Source organism: Mytilus californianus, unplaced genomic scaffold, assembly GCF_021869535.1.
Source record: "Mytilus californianus isolate M0D057914Y unplaced genomic scaffold, xbMytCali1.0.p SCAF_4, whole genome shotgun sequence".
Lineage (NCBI taxonomy): Eukaryota > Metazoa > Mollusca > Bivalvia > Mytilida > Mytilidae > Mytilus > Mytilus californianus.
The window spans coordinates 20,717,008-20,739,627 of record NW_026262690.1 but is presented as its reverse complement, the minus strand read 5'-3'; positions in this window follow the sequence as shown (position 1 = coordinate 20,739,627).

Sequence of the window (22,620 nt, the reverse complement as noted above, 5' to 3'; positions counted from 1 at the left end):
TGATTTTATAAGAGTTCTGGGGACTTGCTCAATATGAATATTGTGTTGGATTAGTGAAATACTGAATGTTTGGTTGAAACTACTTTTCTGAAAAATCGAAAAGTTCAAGTCCTGTTTTGGTCTCAATATGGAAAAGAACGGATATGGGTTAATGGCACGAAGACATCACATATTGATCATTAAATGCCACACAAAAATTAAGCTAGAGCTGACGACACGAACTTCAATAGAGCAGGAACTTCCCACTTACAGACAGCCATCTCTGGATGGCCTCAAACAAAACAAGAACAACCGAACCCAAGGGTACAGCAAAATGTCCAATATCTAATTTAAAACTAAAAGGTTTAATCAGGAACATATATGTCACTGGTTTAATAACATGAGAATCGACACAACAATGACTTAAATGGATCCTTTAAATATAAAAACGACTTCCGACCTCTATGTTGGAAAAAACGACATGCGACCTGTACATTTCCCTTAAAAACAACCTCGCGACCTTGCGACGAATTTAAAAGCGACCATGCGACCTGAGGGGGGTACCCTGTGGGAGCCCCACCCAGGTTAACATTGCCTGAGGGAAAGGGAACCTTATTTTCTTTTAAATAATTTCTAAATTATAAACGGACAATTTAAGAAGGTATGTTCTAAATTGTGTCAGTACCAAAGCACTGACCACTGAGCTGATGATACCATCGGGGTCTAATAGTCCACCATCAGCGGTATCGACCCAGTGCTGTAAAAAATGAAAACAACACGTTATAAATGTCATGCGTTCGAAGCGTTTTTCGGGGTTAACTTGTGGTGTATTGCTGTGTATGTTACTTTCTAACTTGTGGTGTATTGCTGTGTATGTTATTTTCTAACTTGTGGTGTATTGCTGTCAATGTTATTTTCTATTTTGTGGTCTACTACTGTAGATTCATTTCCCATTTTTGGTGTACTGTTGAAAATTCATTCTTAGTTTCTGGTGTACTGCTGTAGATTCAGTTTCATTTTTGTGTGTACTGCTTTAGATTCGATCACAAATGATGAGTTATTACCTGTGTAGACGAAACGTGCATCTTGGGCACAAAAATTATAAGCTTGGTATTTTTGGTGAGTTTTTGCATCAGCTGGGGAGATCTGCTGGTGGACGTTCCGTCCCCGGGGTTAAACTTGTCCAGTAGTCAGCAATTTTGTGTTGACATGACATTTCATTGATACGCTCATTTTCTGAAATTTATTGTAAATTAGATGTTGAATTATTCGTAACACCAAGGTTTTTCTACCCCAGACAATGATAGCCCAAGCCGTATTTGGCACAACTTTTCCAAAATATTGGTTTTCAATACTCCAAACATCGTATTTGATTTGAGCGCCTCTGGCGAGAATAGTGTAACCTAAACGCGCGTGCCGAGTACCGAATAATAAGCATGGTATCTTTGGTGAGTTTTTACAACCACTGTGTCGATGCTACTATTAGTTTCATCCCCGATGGCAACATCAGCGTATATGATAATGAACACTTTTTCGTTCATATGAAATATATTATTTATATGCGTTCATTTCCTGAAAATTTACTGTTTATTAAATATTGAATTATTCGAAATACTGAGGTGTTTCTATCCCAGGCATAGATAGCCGTATTTGGTACAACTATCGTAAATTTCGAGTTTCAAATCTCTTCAACTTCGTATTTGATTTGGCCTTACCTCTGTTGGATTCGAGCACCAGTAATAAGTCTGTTGTAGACAAAACGCACGTTTGACGTACCAAATTAGAAGCTTAGTATCTTTGATGAGATTTTACGGGTCGATACAACTGTCGGTGGACATGTCGTCCCCCATAGACATCCCCGGTCCGGTAATCAGCACTTGAACTATTACATGAAATATGATAGATATATTAATTTCTGAAATTATTCGAAACACTGTGGTTTTTCTACCACAGGCATAGATAGTGAAAGCCGTATTTGGCACATATTTTTTGAAATTCTGGTTTTCAATGCTCTTCAATTTCGTGTTTGATTTGGCCTTACAACTATTTTGATTCGAGCGCCACTGATGAATCTTACGTAGACGAAACGCTTGAATCATATTCTTGGTATCTCTGAGGTTTTTTTTTCTTTTAAAAGTTCACATTTCAGCTATTTATTTTTGCAGTAGGCGGACAGATGCATCCAGATTCTGGTGTACCGTCAAATATTGATAAAGTTATTTCTTTAATCTGTTTGTGTTTTCTTAGTATTATAAGAATATATCGAAATAAAATAAATTTGGCACAAACTATTTTTTTGGTATTATATTCGACCGTAAAAGGTTTGACAGTGGAAGTGAAAAATAAAAAAATAAAAAAATACCGAACTCCAAGGAAAATTCAAAACGGAAAGTCCCTTATCAAATGGCAAAATCAAAATCCCAAACACATTAAACGAATGGAAAATAACTGTCATATTCCTTACAGACATTTCCTTATGTAGAAAATGGTAGATTTATCTTTAAACCTGGTTATATAGATACATTGTAGCTAAACCTCTCACTTGTATGACAGTCGCACAAGATTCCATTATGTTGACAACAATGTGTGAACAAAACAAACAGACATCTATGGTCGGGTTGTTGTCTCTTTGACACGTTCCCCATTTCCATTCTCAATTTTATAATAGGTAAAAATGTCAAAAATAGGTGTACAGCAGTCAACATTGTGTTATAATCTTAATCACTGTAAAAACAAACAAATATGTCAACAAAGAAAAACAAAAATGGCATATAGACAAAACACATTAGCAAAAATGAAAGACAGGAATACAAAAAATGACCATAGCACAATAACACAATGGCGAGATGTATAAGTACCAAGCCACTCCAAAAGGGTATTACCAAAAACGGATTAAACAGTAAAGGTTAATAATTTACAAATACAAATGAAAGAACACTATACACGTATTAAAGATGATAAACAACGTCATTACCTAGAATTTATACTTCAAGACCATCATGTATTATTTGTGAAGTTGATACGAAATATTTATCAACAATGTCTTGGTATCTTCCGATGAACTTTTTTAGAAAAAGGACGAGACGTTCTTTGACATAACCCAGGTTCATCAACTTTTTGCTCAGACACTGGTGACGTTTTATAAAGTCTGAGTAGCAGCTTCAAGATCTTGAATACAGAATGAGTTGGTAAATGTATATCCCATATGCAGGTGAAGTTGGTATATTGCTGTTCCAAGATTGCTACTAAGGTGAGGGAAATTGATAATTTCAAAATTAAAATCGTCTCGCTTGTCATAAGTTCTGGTACAGAGATGACCGCTTATATCAAATTCGAGGTATAAGTCTAAAAATGAGGTGGAGGAAGCCGTACCTATTGTTTCTTTAATTTCTAGTTCTGGAGGATATATTAATGGAACCCAATCAGAAAAGGTTGGACTGTTAATGGAAAGAACATCATCAATATATCTGAATGTGAAATTAAATGATCTGTTTTCTTTGGTCTTCTTTGTTTTTGACAAGTGTCTGAAGGAACGCCGACTCATATGAGAATAAGAAGAGGTCGGCTAGGAGAGGCGCACAGTTCGTTCCAATAGGAATGCCGACAATTTGTTGGAAAAGTCTACCTCCAAATTCAACAAATATGTTGTCAATAAGAAACTCATGTATACTGATCACTTGTTCCTCTGTGTAGCATGTTTTACCCTTTTGTTAACTATTAACAAAATATGCCGTATGATATTCCAAAGTAATAAATTTATAGCGTATGCTACCAATTTTATATTGAAAAGCATTGTGGATTATTTCTTTTAGACGATTTTTCAATTTCACATGGGGAATGGTGGTATACAGGGTTGAAAAATCAAAAGTTTTGATAGAACTTATCCAGAAGTTCTTTAAAGTTTTTTAGAATCCACATATGATTAATACCACTACGCGAGTAAACAGTTTCACAGTATTTCAGAAGATCCTCTTTCACTGCGGACAGAATTTTTGTCCATCTAATAGACAATTCCTTTGTAGAACATGCAGATGAGCCGGCAATGTACCGTTGTCTTGTGAAGCTTAGGTATCCAATACAAACAAGGCAAGTCCTCAGATTTTCTGTTCAATGTAATGTTCATTGAAGCTACGAAAGACTTATGATTCCCCAAAATCTCATCCTTGTCAAATGATACGTTTTTGTATGTGGAATTACCCGAGTGCTCATTTATTTCTAATTCTTTTACAAGTCACTCGTATTAGTACGGTATACATACACAGACAATATTATTTGAAGCTTTGTCCGCATAAACAACAACATATTTGTCTTGAAGAGATGATAGACATTTCACAGTTTCATTTTTTAGTGAACAACTTTTATGGAAAAATCATGTCGGAACACAATAACGATATGAACAAAAAAATATACACGTAACATTTATTTTGTTATTCAACTAACTTACTTTTTATATGTGAGATGATATTTTTTATTTGTAAAAAAAAAAGACAACAGTAGTTTATAGATGTTTAAACCGACCAAGAAGAAAAACCAAGGCATCAAACAAAAGCTGAGCCCAAAACAGCCTGAACAGCCCTGAAACATCCCGATCTGCCCTGAAACAGCCTGAACAGCCCTGACACATCCCGAACAGCCCTGAAACATCCTGAACAGCCCTGAAACATCCCGAATAGCCCTGAAACAGCCTGAACAGCTCTGAATCAGCCTGAACAGCCCTGAAACAGGCCAGAAACAGCCCTGAAACAGGCCTGAAACAGCCTGAACAGCCCTGAAACCACTATTGCTTATTGTTGATTTTCAGAAGACGAAAATAAAAAAAAAAACAAACAAACAAAATAATAGTCGATGAAGTAATACAAGACATTGAAGAGAGAAATATAAGAATAAATGAATTTGGATTATGAACTAATTCAAATGAAGATTTTTACATATTCAGATACGTCAGCTTCATAATCAGAGATTACTGAATTTGTGATTGAGGTGATATTCAATAAAGAGTGTATTATATAAGATATTCAGTCATATATTTCGGAACTTTGAAGTCAGTTACATTTGATATCACTTTTATCAAATATAGAATGTTGTTATTTACTTGCATTTTCACGACACTGATTTTCGAGAAGAAAAAAAGAGATGTTTGTTGTAGAAATAAACACGAATTGTCTCTCCCCACTAATGCTGTTTTTTTTTATTTTGTAGTTAACATTTTCATGGTCAATAATTGATGTAACTTCTATTGACATGGTTATCTAATAACACACATATCATCCTTAAATATATATAAGACATGGATATAGTAAAGACGGTGCATGTCCAAAATCTAACACCGATGATTGATAAAAAAAGAAGCAAATTTGACAAATTTACCAGTCAACGGGCGATAAACCAAATCTAAATTTTGCTTTGGCATTGACATCGGTTGTTTCTATTAGAATTTTGTTTAATAATAAAATCAGAAATTTGTACATATTTGTTTATCTATTTTTTTAATAATTCTTTTTTAAGATAAAGTACAATTGAATTTTCAATAAATTTCACAGGCTTTGGATTGTCTCAATGATTATCATTTAAAATAACATTTCCTTAAACATTATATATCACGAATTGTATTTTAGGAGAAAACAAGATGTATTGATTTGAATGCCGTCTCCTCGGATAAATCACAATATTTCCTGTACTTTTTGACGATACTGAAGCCTTATCAAAGTTTTGATACTGTTCACTTAGCATACGTGTACTGAAAAGTTTGCCATTATTGCGGAATAATTAAGCATTAATATATGTTAAATAATCCCTTGGATAACTAATACAACTGTTGAATCACAAAGGAACGTAATTTGTGTTGCGGGCAATTTTGAAATAAAAATATACACAGCTTATTTTTCCTGAATCAGTAGTAACTGTATGAAATTCAGAATCTGATTTTATATTTTGATGATCTACAATTTTTAAGAGTAAGTTTCTCATTGTTTTTGTATGCAGCCTGAATTTGCATTATTGACATATACCTACCGTTTGCCACATCGTACGATGTTTACATATTACAATACATTTGTAAAATCCTGAAATAGTTAAATACTAAAGAAAAATCCCTGAAAATATTCCTGTGGATACATACATATTATTAGATGTTTAAACTATTATACATCAGAAATGTTTTTGTTTAACGTAGGAAAAAATGTTTGAATAATAAACATAACCAGCTTAAACCATTCCACGGTAATTATTATCAAAATGTATGTGTACAGAAACTGTACCAACATAGATATTGCTTATTGTTTGCATATTAAGTTGAACGACAACTTCTTTACAAAAGTGTCCTATATTACAACATGCATACCCTTCTCACATCTATTCTTTCCAAAACAATGGAAACCTTTCAAAAACTTTGTCCATCACAATTAGAAAGATACATTTTGGGTATATGTGCTTGACGTTAAGCTTTTAAATTGTTTCACAGATACAGCGGAAGGGCACAAAACTAGTGCATTCCTCTTACAAAGTTCAATGCTTGGGGTACCAAAGATAATTGGTCATCATAGTTGTTGGATCACGGATTCAGTCGTCAACAACGGGGATCGGAATAACCATGCAACTACCATAGTAACATATAAATGGATATTAACTGAAAATATAAAATGGTAGAAATGGAGAAATGAATACAGCTTTACGAATTAGAATAACTAAATAAAGAGCATGATAACAGACATACTATTATGAATTATAGCCAATATGCTTTGCTTATGTTATATTGACCGCTGTTCAAATAAGAATAAAATAAGACGCAGATTTTAGTATTTTTTTTACCGATAAATCATGGGAAAACGTACAATGGCAAGCCGTCTATATCTGATTTTTTTTGGCTCCAAAATTACAGTCAAATAACCCTGACATGACCAGGTACGATATGAAGTTTTTTAAAACAATTGGAGAAGGAACAAACTACCACATAGAAACCAGAACAGGGAACGAAGGGGTCCAATAATAGGAAACAGCAAATGCAACAAAGTACGATAAACTCTTCAGTTAATATGGTAAATCTCCCTTCCCAAAGGTAGCGCATCCACTGAATAAAATACATTTCACAGCATCTCCCTATCAACCTATAAATAAGAGGTAACAGTTGTTAACCGATGTTCTAATCTCATAGATCAATAAGAAAACTCACATCAAGGTAAAACACGAAAACTGAAGGAATCGCATGAAATCCAAAAGGAACGAGACCAGATGGGTCGACAGGTTAAGCGTCTCCTGCTATGTCTGCATTACCCGGAATGCAAATTCGCACTCAGCCAAATCGTCACAATCGGTAATTATATAAATAGGACACAGTTGGTCGGTGTCACTAATTAGCGACAAGAAGAATTTTAGCGACAAGAAGCGACAAGAAGTAAAATATATGCGACAAGAAGAAAAAAATAAGCGACAAGAAAGTTCATTTACTATTAAATCAATAGATTTACAGAAAATAAATCATCTGATTATACTAAGGGTCCATAAAAAATAGAAAATGGCAATTAAGAATTAAAAAAAATAAAGAAATTACCCCCCTCTTTTTTTTGAATCCAAACACGCATGTATACCTTTTGATTTTTAACTATGATTGATAATGTAAATATTTGAACCTTTTATCCTGTTTAGAAAGAAAATGTGTGTCATGTATTTATATATATATATTGACCTTTTTGAGTCTGAAATAAATCAAGATTATATTATCTTATAATTTGGTTTGAATCTTTCAATTATCAACCATGCCGACTCTACATAAATATGGATTCATTCATCTATACACTATGCTATTAACTGTAAATATATTATTTTAAAAATATCCTTGATAATGAAAAAGAACTCTTGTTTATTCTCTTGTTTCTTGTATATTAAAAAAAGACAATTTGATATATGTTTCAATATTTATTTATTTACATGTAAAATATTTAATATTAAGATTTTTTTTACGCTAAATTTGTTTTCTTGTCACTAAATTATACTTCTTGTCGCTAAATTATTCTTCTTGTCGCTATTTTTTTTCTTCTTGTCGCTTCTTGTTGCTTCTTGACGCTTCTTGTCGCTAATTAGTGAGACCCCAGTTGGTTAATTCACAGATCATTCGATCATTCATTCACGTCTCAGTCATTACAACTGAAAGGACGTGCTGGATCAGCTCCTCTTTACCCGCTATCTACGATGTTGGTTTACTGATAGATGGATCAACGACTTACTACTCTCGATGACAGAAACCAATCCAACGCTGTACAGTACGTTCATAAACTTGTTGTTTTGCGTAAATACCCGCGTTAGCATATACTCCGTAATACCCATTATGGGGGAGAATGTATGCCGACTGACGTCCGAGGGTCTGTATCGTAGGTGTTGGATAATGGACCACCATTTCACTGTCTACTTACGACTTTGGTCCTGATGAAGCTTCCTGTCATCATTATTATTATGTCCGAGACCCATCGACCAGTACTTCATCATCGTTGTTAGCAGGCTGCCAAAATGAACCAACCTGGCCCTGATGATGATGGAAATTTTTAACGACCTTGACTGGCTATACAGCCTTCGCACGGTCGGCCTGGCCCTGAAAGCAGCCGTTGTGAAGGAAGTAGACTGCAACCAAACAACAATAGTTAATAAATTGCTTCGCCGAGCGCAGCTGGATACGACCGCAGAGGTCCAACCCTGAACAGTTGGGGCAAAAATGGACACAATATTCGTGCTTGATACAGGTCTGAATTTGGATTGAAATTGAATGTTTGACACATAATAGGTTTCTGACACAGAATAACTGTAGTCAAAGAACTTAGAATTGTTTGTATGATTTGAATTTATATTCAATTTTTTTTGCTTTTGTGCAATACACTATGCTGTTGCGAATTGACCCCCCTCCCCCCCAAAAAAAATTCACCCCCTCCCCCATTTTTTTCACCCCACCCCCTTTTTTTTTACAAAAAAAAAAAAATATTTGAAGAAATTTTCTTTTTAATTTCTGAAATCTGTAATGAGAAAAAAAAAATTGTCCCCCCCCCCCACAATTTCTTTTTAACCCACCCCCCCCCCCCCCCAATTATTTTTCACCTCCCCTTTTTCCCCAAAAAAATCTTTCCTTCAAGATATGGTCATTATCTCAATTCAAATTTCCAATGGAGTTTGCAACCATAATTACCCATTTAAATACATCATAAAAGTCTTAAAATAGAAAATGACATACATAATCATGTCTAAAAATAATATATCTTTAATCAGCATTTTTATTAGTAACTCCTAAAAAATAAATTGACAGCTAATCACCTCAAGACAATACAAAATTTCTTTATACATAATTTTAAAGCAGTGTAAGGGAGGTAATCCAAATTTAAAATTGTACTTAAAAGTGATTGTCCATTAACAAAGAAACCCTTGTTTTCCCCCCTTTTGCCCCTAATTCCTAAACGGTTTGAGCCATTACCCCCCAAAGCCAATTCTAACCATCCCTTTGTGGTATGGAAACTTGTTGTACAATTTCAGAGAGATTCATACACCGTTCCACAAGTTATTGTCTGAAAACTAGAAAAATGCTTATTTGGGCCCCTTTTTTTGGCCCCTAATTCCTAAACTGTTGGGACCATAACCCCCAAAATCAATCCCAACTTTCCTTTTGTGGTTATAAACTTTGTGTTTAAATTTCATAGATTTCTGTTAACTAATACTAAAGTTATTGTCCGGAAATCAAGTGTCTTCGGACGACCACGACCACGACGACACGACGACTACGTGATGCCAATATACGACCGCAAAAATTTTTTGCGGTCGTATAAAAACCAAATCAATCCAGCAAAACCAAAATGGCCGCCTTGTTCCAGCTTGACAGCAACAAAAACATTTAAATGCTCACCAAACGACTTAGGGCACCGACCCGACCGTGCTAGGGCTGTAAAGTCAGTCAAGGTAGTTAAACACTTCCATCATCATCATTCACACATCAGATGACTATTCTGGTACATAAAGATACATTTAACATCAATTTTGACAACTCTACCTACTTATAAACCATAAATCTTTGACATTATAGTTTTTAAATAATGATGGCTCTTTGCTTTTGAAAGGACAACATTTAAAGAATTTGAGGTAATCAAGTTGATGCAATACTTTTAGATTTTTCTAAAGCTTTTGATAATGTCCCCCATGAAAGATTAATACCAAAACTTAATTATTATGGTATACGTGAAAATAATTTACTTTGGATAAAAGATTTTTTGTCAAACAGGCAACAGCAAGTCCTGCTTAACGGTGTTCAATCTTCCAAATTAGCTGTTGACTCTGGTGTCCCTCAGGGCACAGTATTAGGCCCAACCTTATTTTTGTTATTCATAAACGACCTACCTGAGCATGTCTCCTGTAAGGTTCGTCTTTTTGCTGACGACTGTTTACTTTATAACACATCAAATAATATAAATGAGTCTCAAGCACTCCAAAAAGATCTATCAAGCCTTGAAAATTGGGAATCTGAATGGCAAATAAAGTTTAATCCTGAAAAATGCTATGTCATAAATATTTCTAAAAAGTCTGACGGACTGTAAAACAAATGATCGATTGTATCATTCTTGCCTATGCGAAATCAATACAATAACTAACAGAAGTAAGGCGTGACAATCCATTAAATGGACCTAATGAAATTGAAAAATAGAGTAAAGTTCGTCAAGCCATTCTAAATAATGTTTAAATTTTATTGAACGAATGCGCTGTAGTGCAGAAAAGTAGCTTATAATGACACGAATTTGTAGAAATAGCTTCTGGTAAAATTAAAAATATACATCTCAAGACTGCAAAGTTATGTCATTCTCTGTAGTTTTTTAATTAAAAAGTTTGAAGCCCTAAAGAAGATATTTATAAGATGAATTAAAAAAAAATTACTTGTAATACCTGGGTATTCTAGTATACTATAATAATCCCAGGTAATACTGATTTCAAACATGCATATGTCTGATAAACATCGGAAATGTGTTAATTGATAGATTTGTAATGTTCATATTTTCGCCAAAAGCTTCTATCATACCTTCTCTTTAAAACTGTTACTTTATTTTTATAGGTGACAGGAATCCATCTTTTATAAGAAAAAAGGATTAAATCGAGGGAATTCAAATCATATTACTACTAGGTATTTGATGCGTCATTGCACCAGCACAAATGTGTTTCAATTTTTAATGGGCTATATTTCTGCTTTAAAAAAGAATAATACTGTAGCCATTGTTCGCATCACAAGACTACATTGAGACATGATCCAGTTATTTGCCAAATGAAACTCTTTGTAACAAAAGTATAACTAATAAAAGAACAGATTTCCAATGTCCACCCCGTTGCACATATTTTATGTATCCAAGGTACAAGGGCAATAACTAAACAAGAGGCTCTCAAGAGCCTGAATCGCTGACCTGTTATTTTTTTTGCTTAAATCTTTCATCAATGAATATTTTTGCTTTTTACCCATATGTTCTATTTTAGCCATAGTGTCTTATGTTTCTTGACGTACAAGGAAATGAAATACAAAATTTATACTAGATTCATTTGAGAAGATTTTTAAAGTTAAAAAACATAAAACAACTTGTGTAAAATTGTCCTTAAAGGGCAATAACTCCTTAAGGGGTCAATTGACAATTTTGGTCATACGAAACTTTTTTGTTGATCTTACTTTGCTGAACATTTTTGCTGTTTACAGTTTATCTTTATCTTCAGTAATATTCAAGATAACAACCAAAAACTGCACAATTTCCTTAAAACAACCAATTTAGTGGCAGCAACCCAACAATGGGTTGTTCGGTGTGTCTGAATAGATCTTGACCTTTTGAACATTTTTACCCCATGTCAGATTTGCTTTAAATGCTTTAGTTTCTGAGATATAAGCCAAAAACTGCATTTCACCCCTATGTTCTATTTTTAGCCATGGCGGCCATGTTTGTTGATGGATCAAAATTTCGGATACAATTCATAAACTAGATTCCTAAAGTAACATTCATTCAAAGTTAAGAAGTATTAGGCACAACAGTTTCAGAAGAGAAGATTTTTAAATGTTAGCAAACTTGATGAATACATTGCGTAAAATTGTCTTTAAAGAGCAATAACTCCTTAAGGGGTCAATTGACAAATTTGGTCATTTAATTTTTAGGTAGATCTTACTTTGCTGAACATTATTGCTGTTTACAGTTTATATCTATCTATAATAATATTCAAGATAATAACAAAAAACTGCAAAATTTCCTCAAAACTACCAATTTAGTGGCAGCAACCCAACAATGGGTTGTTCGATTTGTCTGAAAATTTCAGCGCTGATAGATCTTGACCAATTAAACAATTTCACCCATTCAGATTTGCTCTAAAAGCTTTAGTTTTGGAGATATAAGCCAAAAACTGCATTTGACCCCTGTTCTATATTTAGCCATGGCGGCCATGTTTGTCGATGGATTAAAACTTCGGATACAATTCATAAACTAGATATCCTAAGGAACATTTAGATGAAGTTTGAAGGTATTTGGCCAAGTAGTTTCAGAGGAGAAGATTTTTAAATGTTAGCAAACTTGATGAACAAATTGTGTAAAATTGTCTTTAAAGGGCAATAACTCCTTAAAGGGAAATCACACTATTGTTTATACGCATCGCTCTCGGCGCCGCTATAGTGTCGTGACCGTATTATGACGTCGCCGTTTCGAGTCCGTCGTAAAGGTTGCTAATTTCTAAAATGGCGGCCCGCTCAAAGGGACATTCACTAAAGCAAGAGAAAGCAAATGACGTTTTGATTTAAGTGCAAAAAATGAAAATGCTACTCGAAACGGACAAAATGTATGGCAAAAAAATAGCAGAAAGTGGTCTTGATATGGTCTTGAATTACCTTACGATTGGGTTTAATTCAAATGAGTTAGATCTACTCTTTTTAAATAAAGATATTATTATTATTATTATTATTATTATTATTATTATTATTGAGTTAGTATTTACATACAATACCATTTATACAATTATTTTTCTTAAAGGTTTATTAATTTCACCGAAAAATATTGTTAGATATGAGAAATATCAACATTTTTTGTTGATCTGGTCTTTATTATTTGTAGCGAAATCCGTCAGCTCAACTTTTTTTGTAGAAATTTTTTTTTTATTTACTGTAAAGTTTATATTTTCTTATATTAACGTATTTATTGATCTCGCAGATTTCTTAGTTTCACGAAGAAAAAAAATATTTAAAAACAAAAGAGATATTTATAACACTTTTTATCGATCATTTCAGTATAATCAAAGCGTACGTCGGCGAATGTGAAATCCGTCCGGTCAACTTTTTTTTTAGAAAAACATTTTGTTTTACTATGAAGTTTAAATTTTCATATAAGATAACTATTAATCTCGCAGATTTTTTAGTTGTATGAAAAAATATTGTAAAACAAAAGAGATATTACTAGTAACACTTTTTGTCGATCAGTTCAATATTGTAAAGCGTACATCAGTGAGTGTGAAATCCGTCCGGTCAACTTTTTTTTGTTAAATATTCATAAAATATAGTCTAATATTTCTAAGGTCTTCAAATATTAAAATAATCTATCAAACAACAAAAAAGTTCTGACTATTTATATCTCATCCGGTCAATACGGGCAATTGTCCTGTCATTAGTGTAACCCAACTGTTGGCTGCGTATCGTCGCGATGCGGTATGTGGGAATATACTGGAAAAAATAACAATATACCAAGAGTAACAGCATGTAAGCGTACAGCTTCCGGAATTTCTAGTTTTCTGTCCAACAGAGGGATGTAAATAAGAACAATGAGTTTCGATGTTTCTTTGGTGTCAAACGCCTCTCTCTCTCTCTCTCTCTCTCTCTCTCTCTCTCTCTCTCTCTCTCTGTTTCTTTTTTTTTTGGGAAGGGGGGTATAGGGCACAAACACATGAACACGAGTGATTCGTAGAGTAATCATATTTGTTGAAATATCAAACGTTATATAAGAATAACGCCAGTTAAACATCACTGTAAAAGAAGCATACATAATTTTACATCGGTTGCTGTCTGTCGAAATCAAAGAAATTTAGCACCGTATTATATAGTACATTATACTCAATCTTCCTTTAATGCTTTGTACAGGCTTACATAATTTGGGCACAAAAAAAATCATATTTTGTAGTATTTCTTCAAACTGTCAATTATAGCGAACTGTACGAAAAGGAAGTTAAAAAATAAGGCCGCTAGACGTCAGTGAAATCTGGGAATATCAAACACTATGCCTAGTTATTTTTGTACTATTGATGACCGTACTGCCTACAACAACAACAAAAAATCCACACTGTATATTTGGCTTTACAAGACTCCAACAAGAGAAATATTTAACACACACACATGTATTTATGTAGAGTAACATGTCTTTCAGAGTGCTAATCTGTAACCATCACATTAAGGTCCGTCTTGTGAAAGAGTATTCATCTCATATAGAAAAAAATTTTGTGCTGATATTCATGTAATATTTGCCACTGAAAGTTTTGCAAAAATCAAGAAAAAAACGAAAACAAAAACAAAAACAAAACAAAAACTAGTAGTTCAGATGTAGGTTCGTGTTCAGATCACTCAATGTGATCACTTGCATGTCAACAAACAGTGATATAGGGAGATTGTCAAATTCCGATCATGACTGTAAAGGACGGAGTACAAAGGTAGCTGATTTACTCTTGATACCTTGGTTCTTTAAAAAAAATGGCCAACACGATATAGCAGAGTGCTGAAAGTGGCACACACAATCAATCAGTTATTTTCAAATTACCTATCATTAATCAGTTTTGGCAAAAAAAAGTATATAGGCTATACCATACTGAAACATAAATGTGATAAAAGAATATACAATTCAAGAAAGAGAGGTGCACCAACAGAAAATAGAAACTGCAATCTTTCTTTTAATTTCATCGGATCTCAGATTTCAAAATTTTAACTCTTACCAGAATTTATTCTATCTTACAGTATAAATCGAAAGTTTCTAAGGGGAACTCGAGCTTTAACTAGAACTCTTACTCGAATTAACATTCGAACTAAAAATAAAACTGGAACTTTAACTCTAAATTTAGCTGGAACTCGAACTCTTATTCTACATCAAAGGTTATCCACACTCTCATTTGTCATCTGATAAAAAAATTCGTAAGGGTTCAACGGAACCCAGTGTCTCGCCTACTATTGCTGTTAATCGCAGGCTCAACAAAAATGAGGAAAAAAATCAATAAAAATATTCCTCTCGATACTATCTTTTGATTGTAAGAAGCTTCTGTCCAAGTTTGGTATAAATCTAGGATAGTTTATGGATCTAATAAATGTTTTAAAAACTTTAACTGCATACTGTATGTAATGTTAACTGGAAGAAAAACTAAGTCCATTTATAAGTAAAATACGGATAAACAGGTACAAATTTTTGACAAAATTTCCTTCGAGATACAAGCTTTTGATCATAAACAAGCTTCTGTCCAAGTTTGGTACATATCCAGGATAGTTTAAGAAAGTTATTAAAATCTTTAAAACTTTAACCACAGAGTGAATGTATTGTTTCCTGGCAGAAAAACCAAGTCAATTTATAAGTAAAATACGGAAAAATAGATTTTTGTTTTACAAAATTTACTTCTGGATACTATCTTATGATCATAAACAAGCTTCTGACCAAGATTGGTACAAATCCAGGATAGTTTAAGAAAGTTATTAAAAATTCAAAAACTCTAACCACAGAGTAAATGTATTGTTTCCTGGCAGAAAAACTAAGTCCATTTATAAGTCAAATATGGAAAAACAGGAATTTTATTTTTGCAAAATTTACTTCTGGATACTATCTTATGATCATAAACAAGTTTCTGTCCAAGTTTGGTAGAAATCCAGGATAGTTTAAGAAAGTTATTAAAATTTCAAAAACTTTAACCACAGAGTGAATATTTGTGGACGCCGCCGCCGCCGCCACCGCCGACGACGACGACGCCGACGACGGAATGTAGGATCGCTATGTCTCGCCTTTTCGACTAAAGTCGAAGGCTCGACAAAAAACTAGAGTTAGATAAAATATATCGACATGTCCACAGAAACACGGATAGATGTAGCAGAACAAGAAAAAAAACTAGATCCGTTTATTACAAATTAAAAGATTTTTTTAATTACATATCAACTGGGAACATTTTATGTTCCTGATATCAATATGGCGATGTGTATTTTATTGTCAATTAACTCTAAATTATCAGATGCATTGTATTTCTCATAACATACCAACGTTGAGCGATTAATCGAACGGTAATAGAATATACGTAATACATAAAGTTTTAATGCACAGGCGATGAACATTGAACATATTATGTACAATGAACATGAAACGATGTATGAAAAATGGGTGCGGGATGATAGAACTCAGAAAAAAATTTGGTTTCCACATTTCGAATAAATTATGAAGCGTTGTGTAATTACGGAACCAATTTTAAATTCCTACCGAAAATATGTTTCTTTTAACGTGCTGAGTTTGTGGCATTTTTAACACGGCATTTCAGGTTTTATCTTCCCGGTGCGAATGGATAAGCTAGTGAAATTATGGTAACGAAATTATTCTGCCTGCAGTCTAAAAGGAACGTGTTACTTTTCAACCCGGATACCCTCAGTCTTCCGAGGTAGAAGATTCTTTATCTGGAAGCCGAAAATTATTTCTATAATACGGCATGAGGCAAACATTCGTTTTCCCCATACAACAAATGCAATTAAAAAAATGAGATGACTTCAACTTTGACAATTACTTTATAATAAACTGTTATTGTATCTTTGTTTAACGATTCGATAGATTGATAAAGATATCAATGAATAATCAAAATACCTTAAAAAATGTTCAAAAATGATATTATATTTTGTAGTGAAAAGGTTTAATTCAACCCAAGCGTTGCAAGAAATGCTGTTATATACCAACAACGTCGTTCTATAACGTTAAAAGGTTATAGTTCCCGCCAAAATTCAATAATAAAGATTATCTCCGTTTTAGCGGATTTAAAACATCGGTGACCCCCCTTTTTTATTTATGCTTTTAAAATCTTCCCTGAAGCTGCAACTTTTGCAGAAGTTTGAAGGGAAAAACATTAGTAGATTTTTTTTATTTCAAGAAAAATCTATTATAAATAGCAATTAAAAATGGCGGGAAATGTTCAAATGCCTTCAAAAATAAGGAAACCGAGACAAATAAATGTTCATAAGGTACAAGTTACATTTGACTGTTTTTGTTATTCCAGTTAAGCATGTTTTTTCAATAAGTTTGTCTTTTTAACAATTTAGAGCGGTATTTCTATATTTCGTTATAACGCGATTCTTTAAGTTTTGATGACGTCATATCTCGAAAACAACATCGGTGACCCCAATTTTTTTTTCGCCTAAAATATCTTAATAAGTATGATCTGTCTACATGCAAAATTTCAATGAATTATTATTAGTAGTATAAATGGTGTGATTTCCCTTTAAGGGGTCAATTGACAATTTTGGTCATATAAAACTTTTTTTGTAGATCTTACTTTGCTGAACATTATTGCTGTTTACAGTTTATATCTATCTATAATAATATTCAAGACAAGAGTGCACACGCTGAAATGTCTCGCCTTCTTTACTAATCATTGATATTATGTTGATAGTCCTAAATATAAAGCTTTCTTACAACTGTCACATAAACTTAACATTAACCAAGAAAACTAAACATTGACCAATGAACCATGAAAATGAGGTCAAGGTCAGATGAACCATGCCAGGCAGGCATGTACAGCTAACAATTCTTCCATACAACAAATATAGTTGACCTATTGCTTATAGTTTAAGAAAAACAGACCAAAACACAAAAACTTAACACTGAGTAATGAACTGTGAAAATGAGTTCAAGGTCAAATAAAACCTGCACGACTGACATAAAGATCATAAAATATTTCCATACACCAAATATATAGTTGACCTATTGCATATAGTATTAGAAAAAAAGACCAAAACTCAAAATCTTAACTTTGACCACTGAACCATGAAAATGAGGTCAAGGTCAAATGACACCTGCCAGCTAGACATGTACACCTTACAATCATTCCATACACCAAATATAGTTGACCTATTGCTTAAAGTGTAAGAAAAACAGACCAAAACACAAAAACTTAACATAAGCAATGAACCTTGAAAATGAGGTCAAGGTCAAATAAAACATGCCAGACTGACATGTACATCGTAAAATATTTCCATACACCAAATAAAGTTGACCTACTGCATACAGTATTAGAAAAACAAACCAAAACACAATAAAATGCTTCGCTGGGCGCAGCTTGATACGACCGCAGAGGTCGAACCCTGAACAGTTGGGGCAAGTATGGACACAACATTCAAGCTTGATACAGCTCTGAATTTGGATTGTGATTAAATATTTGACACAGCATAGGTTTCTGACACAGAAAGAATGTGGTCTAAGAACTTCAATTTTTTTAATTTACCTATTATGGTCCAATGTCCAAAATCAAAATACATGGTTAGATTCAGCATATCAAAGAACCCCATATATTCAATTTTTGTTGAAATCAAACAAACTTTAATTTTGGACCCCAACTTGGACAAACTTGAAAACTGGTCCCATAATCAAAAATCTAAACACATGTTTAGATTCAGCATATCAAAGTACCCGAAGAATTCAATTTTTGTTAAAATCAAACTAAGTTTAATTTTGGACCCTTTGGACCTTAATGTAGACAAATTTAAAAAACGGGACCCTAAATTAAAAATCTAAAAACACAGTTAGATTTGGCATATCAAAGAACCCCAATAATTCAATTTTTGATGAAATCAAACAAAGTTTAATTTTGGACCCTTTTGACCTCAATATGAACCAATTTGATAGCGGGCCCACTAATAAAAAATCTAAATACATGGTAAGATTCAGCATATCAAAGAACCCCATATATTCAATTTTTGTTGAAATCAAACAAAGTTTAATTTTGGACCCCAATTTGGACCATCTTGAAAACTGGGCCAAAAATCTAAAATCTAAATACATGTTTAGATTCAGCATATCAAAGAACCCCATATATTCAATTTTTGTTGAAATCAAACAAAGTTTAATTTTGGACCCCAACTTGGACCAACTTGAAAACTGGTCCCATAATCAAAAATCTAAACACATGTTTAGATTCAGCATATCAAAGAACCCCAAAAATTTAATTTTTGTTAAAATCAAACTAAGTTTAATTTTGGACCCTTTGGACCTTAATGTAGACCAATTTAAAAAACAGGACCCAAAATTAAAAATCTAAATACACGGTTAGATTTGGCATATCAAAGAACCCCAATAATTCAATTTTTGATGAAATCAAACAAAGTTTAATTTTGGACCCTTTTGACCTCAATATGAACCAATTTGATAGCGGGCCCACAAATAAAAAATCTAAATACATGGTAAGATTCAGCATATCAAAGAACCCCATATATTCAATTTTTGTTGAAATCAAACAAAGTTTAATTTTGGACCCCAATTTGGACCAACTTGAAAACTGGGCCAAAAATCTAAAATTTAAATACATGGTTAGATTCAGCATATCAAAGAACCCCATATATTCAATTTTTGTTGAAATCAAACAAAGTTTAATTTTGGACCCCAACTTGGACCAACTTGAAAACTGGGCCCATAATCAAAAATCTAAACACATGTTTAGATTCAGCATATCAAAGAACCCTAAGAATTCAATTTTTGTTAAAATCAAACTAAGTTTAATTTTGGACCCTTTGGACCTTAATGTAGACAAATTCAAAAAACGGGACCCAAAATTAAAAATCTAAATACACGGTTAGATTCGGCATATCAAAGAACCCCAATAATTCAATTTTTGATGAAATCAAACAAAGTTTAATTTTGGACCCTTTGGACCTCAATGTGGACCAATTTAAAAACGGGGCCCAAAATCCAAAAACTTAATACACGGTTAGATTCAGCATATTAAAGAACCCCAAGAATTCAAGAATAAAACCCCATTGAAATTGATCAAGAAATAAGCAATTTATACGAAGTATCTTCTTTTGCACAATACTGTGCAATTGAATATTTCTTGCTATTGCGCAATACTGTACAATTGACAATTTCTTGCTATTGCGCAATATTGTGCTATTGGATATTTCTTGCTATTGCGCAATACTGTTAAATTGAAGATTTCTTGCTATTGCGCAATACTGTGCAATTGAAGATTTCTTGCTATTGTGCAATACTGTGCAATTGAAAATTTCTTGCTATTGCACAATACTTATTATATAATAATTTACACATCCTGTTTGGTGTGTATCTCCTACCATATCATTATTATTTGCTTTTAAATATAAATCAGAAATAACCAACTTAAAATGGAAAATTTTAAAAGAAAAAAAAAAGGAAAAAAAGAAAAAAAAAAAAAAAAAAAATCCCCCCCCCCCAATTTTTTGAACCCCCTTATGATTCATCACCCCCAAACTCAATCCCAGCCTTCCCTTTGTGGTATGGTACCTTGCAGTACAATTTCAGAGAGATCCATACACTTGAACACAAGTTATTGTCTGGAAACTAGAAAAATGCTTATTTTTGGCCCCTTTTTGGCCCCCAATTCCTAAACGTTTCGGGCAATTACCCCCAAACTCAATTCCAGCTTTCCCTTTGTGATATGGAACCTTGTAGTACAATTTCAGAAATATCCAAACACTTACACACAAGTTATTGTCATGAAACTAGAAAAATGCTTGTTTTTTGCCCCTTTTTTGGCCCCTAATTCCTAAAATTTTGAGGCAATTACCCCCAAAATCAATTACAGCCTTCCCTTTGTGATATGGAACCTTGTGGTACAATGTCAGAGAGATCCATACACTTACACACAAGTTATTGTCTGAAAGTTACAAAAATGCTTATTTTTGGCCCCTTTTTGGCCCCTAATTCCTTAACTGTTGGTACCATAACCCCCAAAATCAATCCCAACCTTCCTTTTGTGGTATTGAACCTTATGGTGAAATTTCATGGAGATCCATTCACTTAAACTAAAGTTAGAGTGCGAAAACCAATGTGTCTTCGGACGACGCCGGACGACGCCGGACGACGACGACGACGACGACGACGACGACGACGACGACGACGACGACGACGACGACGACGCCAACGTCATACCAATATACGACCAAAAAATTTTTAATTTTTGCGGTCGTATAAAAACTTAACATTGAGCAATGAACCGTGAAAATGAGGTCAAGGTCAAATAAAACTTGCCAGACTGACATGAACATCGTACAATATTTCCATACACAAAATACAGTTGACCTATTGCATACAGTATTAGAAAAACAGACCAAAACACAAAAACTTAACTATGACCACTGAACCATGAAAATGAGGTCAAGGTCAGATGACACCTGCCAGTTGGACATGTACACCTTACTATCATTACATACACCAAATATAGTAGACCTATTGCTTATAGTATCTCAGATATGGACTTGACCACGAAAACTTAACCTTGTTCACTGATCCATGAAATGAGGTCGAGGTCAAGTGAAAACTATCTGACGGGCATGAGGACCTTGCAAGGTAAGTACATACCAAATATAGTTATCCTATTACTTATAATAAGAGAGAATTTAACATTCCAAAAAATCTGAACTTTTTTTTCAAGTAGTCACTGAACCATGAAAATGAGGTCAAGGACATTGGACATGTGACTGACGGAAACTTCGTAACATGAGGCATCTATATACAAAGTATGAAGCATCCAGGTCTTCCACCTTCTAAAATATAAAGCTTTTAAGAAGTTAGCTAACGCCGCCGCCGCCGGATCACTATCCCTATGTCGAGCTTTCTGCGACAAAAGTCGCAGGCTCGACAATAATAACAAAAAACTGCAAAATTTCCTTAAAACTACCAATTTAGTGGCAGCAACCCAACAATGAGTTGTTCGATTCGTCTGAAAATTTCAGGGCTGATAGATCTTGACCTTTTGAACATTTTTACCCCATGTCAGATTTGCTCTAAAAGCTTTAGTTTTTGAGATATAAGCAAAAAACTGCATTTGACCCCTATGTTCTATTTTTAGCCATGGCGGCCATGTTTGTCGATGGATCAAAACTTCGGATACAATTTATAAACTAGATACCCTAAGGAACATTTAGTTAAAGTTTGAAGGTATTTGGCCCAGTAGTTTCAGAGAAGATTTTTTAAATAGTTTACGACGACAGACGACGAACGATGATGGACGCCAAGTGATGGCATAAGCTCACATGGGGCCCGAAGGGCCCCGGTGAGCTAAAAAAGCAGAGCAAATGCAATGTGATTTCCACTATAATTATTATTTCCAAGGGGCATGTTGAAAATATTTGATCAGCACTTATTCTAAAAAGTGTAAAACATATTGCTGATATAAACCTATGATATAAGTTTCATAAAATTCTGGCAATAATTGTACACATGAGAGCACTGACAATGCAATTTTTCATATAATCAATATTTCCAAAGGGGCATAATAACTCTTTTACATATAATTGATCAGCACTAATTTTTGAACTCATCAAAGACAATGATGATATAAACCTATAATATGAATTTCATAAAATTCTGGCAAGAATTGTACACATTAGAGCACTCATAAGGCAATTTCCATATTATCATTATTTCCAAG